Genomic DNA, 6,843 nt, shown 5'->3' with positions numbered 1-6,843 from the left:
ATCAAAAATTAGTGGATTTAATTCAAAAATTATCACTTGTTAACTTATTTGATGACATACTGCAATTGTCACAACCTTCAAGTCGACATAGTTGAAATGAAGATCCTCAAGAACAATATGTTCTTCAAATAGATGGCAAGATAGAATATATTTAGTATCATGATCTTAGAAGAGATTCTTGATGTTTGGTGATTTTGTTAGAGATAAGAATTATTTTTGATGGTATTCCAAATGTTTTATTTGAAGGGAGTTATGAAAGCGTCAACAACAATCAAATAACAAGGTGGTCTTCATGCCTTGATATGGGATACTATCAATGGTTGAGAGGACCTATCAATCATCTTCAAAGAAGACAAAGATCAAAATATGTAATAAATATAATTTGTTACATCTTGGATTTCTTCAAGAAATGATGACTCCTCTTTATAGAACTTATTCTTAAAAGAGAGATTAATATCATGGATATATATATTTATTCCAATAATTGCTTATATGATAAAGTAGGTAAAATAGATTAATTTCATAATATCTTTTAGAAAAGCTTCTTAAAAACTTATAGATATTGCTTTGACTTAAAACATTGCCATATTACATGTTGTCTTGTTTGAAAATGCATTGGGCACTTAGTTGAGGAAGGTGAGGTTGTGTCAAGTACAAGAACTCGATGAAAAAGTAATTCAGACAAGTGAGCCTTCATTCAAAGAAAAGTAACAAAATATAAATAAACAAGTATGTATATTGAAAGAGAAACTAGAATGGCTATTGTCAAAAGACAAGAAAACTAGAGACCCTTGAAACTAGACTGGAAGTAAGAAAGGAGTTGACAAGAGTGAAGAAGGCTTCACTCTTGTCTCTATATATACTATCTAACTATGGGCTATGTGGCAATGTTCTATAGGACCACCAATATGTGTTGTCTTTGTAGGACACATGCCTTGACTTACAAGACAAGTTTTTCTACATGTGGGCCACATAGTTAGCTTGATCTTCAAGCTAACAACATGTGTGGCACATGGCTAACTTGTTGGCCACGTTTTTAATCCAAAAAGTCAATTAAAGATACCTATGAAGTCAAAGAAGCATCTATGAAGCTTTTAAGAAGCTTCTATATTAAATACTATAGAATTAACTTACTTTTACCTACTTTTATTTACTTCCACCTATTTATATATGTAATTACTAGCTTACATGAATATGTCCATAACAGGTTGTGTTTCACAATTATCCAAGAAACCTTGATAGGTTTCATCCATTTGAGAAGTATATAATCCGAATTTTAATTCAAAAGTGCTAAAAAATACTCTTCTTAGTAGTTTCAACTATACATAAACTCTAATTACCTTGTTATTTTCATATTTAAGCAATTTAGATTTTTCTTGTAAGTCATAGCCCTAATGAGTGAGCTTTGACAAGCTGTAACTTCTAATCTAACTATCTACTTGATGTGAAATTTTGCATGCAATTGTTAATATGAGTGTTTTATAAGTTAAAGAAATTTTAGTCCAATCCAACTTACAGATTGTAAGAAAACCTCCAAAAATTGTACTAATTTCACTTGGCCGACAACTTAAAAGGTGATGTAGAAGTTCTAATAATGATTTTTCCTTCTATAACTGTTAACTTTAATTCAGAATTGATATATAGCTTTATCTTCAAGTCTTCCAATACCATGCCAAATTTTACCTTGATTCAATTAATAGATCTATAGATATTATAGAAATCCTATCCAATCCCAAACTACCAAGTTTTGATACATTCTTGTATCAAAATCCATATATCTCTCAATTGCACTGTTGGATTATCACAAAATTTTATACACACTTAGTAAATTTAATTAATCAACTATTATCAAAATTTGAACCATGGATGATACACCAATCTTACAAACTAGTTGAGAGTGCTAACCCTAATTTCATTACATAAAATCCAAGTTACCAATAAAAATCCTGACTTTCGACAATAATTGCCAAGTTCCAAGAAATCCTACCAAAACCAACCTTAAATCTTTGAAACAAGCTCCAATCTAGCTCTCAAATTCTAATCTTCAATCTTCAAATAAAAACCTATTTTATCCTAGGCAGTTATTTTAGTAGCTGGAGGTCTGATTTCAATCGTGTCTCTCAAATGGTCGACCCTCGAGTATTAATCTAACCTATTTTAAGGATTTTTTACCAAACTCTATCTTCAATTTAATCCTAGTATCAATCATACTAATTATTTACCTCTTCTAACTTGATTTTATCAATTTATGGTCTCTCTAAAGTAGTAAAAGAGTCTCTATAGCCTAATAGGTAAAAGTACTAACCAACCTTTCAACCTACTAACTATTAAGATAAGAAAATAACCTAAGAGGCTTTTATAAAAGCCATGTTTAGTTACCTTAAATTATTATTGAATCAAGATAATTAGATATTAATTAAAATTTTAATTTTGATTATAGTTTCACTATATAGTTATATTACATCACAACAACGTGTTTGTATTTGATTGATAGGTTGGAAACTTGATCAACAAATTAGGCACATATCACACATGTTGGCAACTTGTAGAATAAGCTAACTATATAGCATACATATAAAAAAATTACCTTGCAATTTAAGACATGTGTCTTGTAAAATCAATATGTATTTGAGGTCTTATAGAACATCGCCATATAGTTCTTATTTAGATAGTATATATCGAGGCAAGAGTAAAACCTTCTTCACTCTTGACAACACCTTTCTTATTTTTATACTAGTTTCAATAGTCTATATTCTTCTTGTCTTTGGTAATAGTCATTCTAGTCTTGATACTATATTACTTTTTGGAATAAATATTTATTCTCTTTGAATTACATAAGAATATTTTAAGTTTTTTTTGAATTATAAAAGAATGTTTTAAGATTCTTCTTGTTTTGATTCATATCCTTGATAGATGTGTAAAATAATTAAATCAATGAAATATGTACCACTAAGAAAATAAGTTGTATTTTATAAATTATTTCACATTTTAAAACAAAATATATTGAATAGATTTATTGTATTGATACTTGTCTTGTATTTAGAATTTCCTTAGCAGGCTTTGTTTGTCAGGCTTTGAACAGTTCCATAGACGATTCAAACAAAGGAAATAAGGATTAGATCTTTAATAAGGGTGTGGAATCAATACCCTTCTAAGCTAGTGTAGATACAATTTGGAGCATGTTCAATGTAAGTACTAGGATTAATAATAGGATTTTTTTGACACTTGATATGGACATTGTTGTACTGCATAATAAGAGTTCATTGAGGTGAAATTGGATTCTTTCTATATTCTTCAATAGACATAGCTTCAATTCTATAGCAAACCACTTAAATATTTGTGTCTTTTAAATAACATTGTTGTAAGTTTAATTTGTGCATATTTATAATAAGTTGCAACTCATTGTTCTTGCAAATAAAAATTTATAAGTATTTTCAAAAAACTTAGAAAATATAATTAATATGTATGAATTTTGATATAAACTATGATATCAATTCAACCATATGCAATTATAAATTAATAAAATATATATATAAGGTTAAAATAAAGAAAAGACAAAATTCTAATAGATATATATATATATATATATATAGAGAGAGAGAGAGAGAGAGAGAGAATTGACATATATTTAAGTAAATTAAAAATTAATCTCATAAAAAAAACATAAGGTTTTTTGTAGCAATATGAAAAGGCATTAAAAATATTTTAGATTCTGTAATTATAATTTATTTACTTTTAAAACTAGGAGTTTTGATTTTTTGTGAAAGATCTGAAGGGTTGTGCATTGAATATTATTAACTTTTTAATGTTTTGGATGATATAAAAAAATAAAAAAATAAAAAAACGTCAATCTTCTCATTAATTAGTCAACTTTATAACTGTACTTTTAAAAAAAAATTGTTCAATACTTTGTTAAAGAAGTTTTTGATGGAGTTTTTGGCAAAAAATACCCATTACTTTCGGGAATTTCCTTTCTGTTACCACCTTCAAACTAGTACTTATTTTAATGACAAGAAAATCTAAGATGTATCTTGATTTTAATAACATAAATTTTGAGGACCTTCAAGTATTACATTAATTCTAACAAAAAATTGAAAATATTATTACTGTCTTTTTCCATCTTATTATTTTATTTTAAATCTATTCAAATAGTATTATCCTGAAACTCAAAATTTGTTGGATTTGATGTAATCCAGTAAAATATTTAAAAAATTGACAATTTTTTTTGTGGCAAATTTTTGATTTTATTCTTTTTTAAAAAAATTAATGTCCACACATCATCAAAGATTTAAAATAACATTATTATAGATGTTTTATATTAATAAACATTATGCTTTTTTAAATTATAGATTTTCTTCCATTTTTATATAGTAATAGAGATTTATTTTATTTTATTTTATTTTTTGGTTGTTTACAAAATACATAAATCAAATATTAAATTATTGTATTATATAACGGAATCAAAGAAATAAAAATTCAATTTCTTAATAGAGTGTATTATAATTTTACAATAATAGCTTTACTTATAAATTATAAAAAATAAAATTTTAAAAATGATTATAATAATTTAATCATCTTTTAATAATTAAATAGTTGAAAACATGTAGAAATTTGATATTTACACATTCTTATATACCATTTGTTTTTAGTAAAAAGAACTCGTCTATAATTTGAATGTGAATGAAACAATAGTTGCTATTATTATGTGAAAAAAAATTATTTATGAAAATAATTCAAATTTTATTCAAATTTTTTAATTAGGATTAAAAGGTAGAAAATTAAAGAAACCAAAAATACCAAAAATAAAAATAAAATAAAATAAAATAAATAAAAATAAAATCCTGATTTAACTACAACTTAAACTAACTACTCTGTACTACTCACATATAATTTCTATAAAATCGAAAAAGAAAGTAGAATACAAAATAAGCTATAGAAGCCAATAACATACAATGTTACATAAGCTTGGTATTTAAATTTTATAGATTTAATTTTTTATTTATTTTTTTGTAAGATTACATATCATATTAAAAAATATAATTCTTAAAAGAATATCCTAAAATTACAATATTATTCATTTAAATTTATTGAGATTTTTTTGTTTGTTTGTTTGTTTGTTTTGTTTGTTTTGTTTTTTTGTTTTTTTTTCTTACAAGTCGTAAACTTATGAAAATTGATTAAATTTTACTTAAAGTAATACTGCAAGTAGCAGAATTAAAATTTTAAAAAATATTATTAAATTAAAAAAACTGATTGTATTATGAAAGGAAAATCAAAGATATCAACAAATAGAGCATTAAATTTTTATAAAAAAATTCCTTTTAGAACCAAAAACAAAATACTTAACATATTTTGTCAACTATAAATCTTATGCTTGTATGGCTAGCATTGATTCCATTTTGTGAAAGTTTATATCATATGATCCAACCATGACATAGTTGGAGCAATTTAATTGGCCAAATTCCAACTGATACTGTTGAATTTTGCAAAGGACATGGAGCAGTTGCTAGCAACAAAAAGCTCATGAAATGTAAGTGAGTATACAAGCTCATACTTGTATTTAATTGACCTATTCAGTGTGATGTTGCCAAATTTGTTGCAAAATGGAATTATTCAAATACAGAGATACCAACCACAGCAAAACAACCCATCCACTAGTCAAGTTTGATTTTAAATGGACCATCTTGTCACTTGCAATAGCTTAATATCTCGACCTTACATAGCTCTGATGTCTGCACAACATTTGTACACACATTTGTACCTGCAATTCCAATATAATCATCAATTATTGAACACATAAGAGGACTTGAAGCGACACACTTGTGTGTGTGTTTGTACTGGATCGTTGTGCAGTTCAGTTGTCATGTGAGCTATCATCACTCGTTCTCATATTGTTTACAGCTGTGATGCAGTGTGTACTTGCCTCTGTTTTGATAGATTGGAAGGTTACAACAAGACTAGTTTTCGTGTGATTTAGTAAAACCACTGTGTATCTAGGTATGTGCGGTACAGTTGTCGGTTTTTTTGGTTTTACTAAGAAAGAAACTGTTCAATATCAATGATGTGTAGAAATAGCTGCGCAAAGAAATTAGCCATGAAATGTATTATGTTGGTCACATTTCAAACTTGCACAGACTTTTAGGGGTACACAACAGGTTGATTCTTCTCCCTGCTGACAGCAACTCCTGCCCAGGCTCATTACAGCCGATATTATACTATGGCCCAAGACGTAATTCATCTGGTTTAAACATGAAAATATTTCAGCAGAGGGGGGTTCTAAAGACCCTTTTCCACAGTTGCAAGATGAGTACAGTGTCAAAGGTGCCGCACTATGCTGCCAACTTAAACTTCTGTCGCAGAGTCCTGCTGCTCGGTATTCAAATCGCCGCTCTAGATTTTGCTTCATATCAGTAATACAGCATCTTCCCGGACGTCAGAAACAACTCACGGCACACGTTGGTCGATGATCATCGCTTTTCTGCAAAATCTTTGTGAGAACAGTTTGATATGTACATCAGCCTTGGGTTGAGGGCGTCCCAGTTGTACGAAAATTTGCGGATGTATCATAGGTGAGCTGGCGAGAAAATAGTCCCGGAGTTTGTGGGTAAGATATACCCTAAAGAAATCGTATCGTTCTCTGTCGAAAATTCTTCGAATAGGTGAAGAGAATGAAATAGATAGCGTACTTCAGTGCTATGTCTTTATCAATATTGACACCTTCACCAACAGAACCTTTTCCATGAAAACCGTTCATGGGTGGGTTATAATTTGCACTTTGATAAGCTAGCCGTTTTACCGTAACACAAAAGCACGACGGGGCCAACTCATATCTGTGATAGTCGG

Source organism: Physcomitrium patens, chromosome 24, assembly GCF_059467195.1.
Source record: "Physcomitrium patens ecotype Gransden chromosome 24, ASM5946719v1, whole genome shotgun sequence".
NCBI lineage: Eukaryota > Viridiplantae > Streptophyta > Bryopsida > Funariales > Funariaceae > Physcomitrium > Physcomitrium patens.
This window is presented reverse-complemented; position numbering follows the sequence as displayed.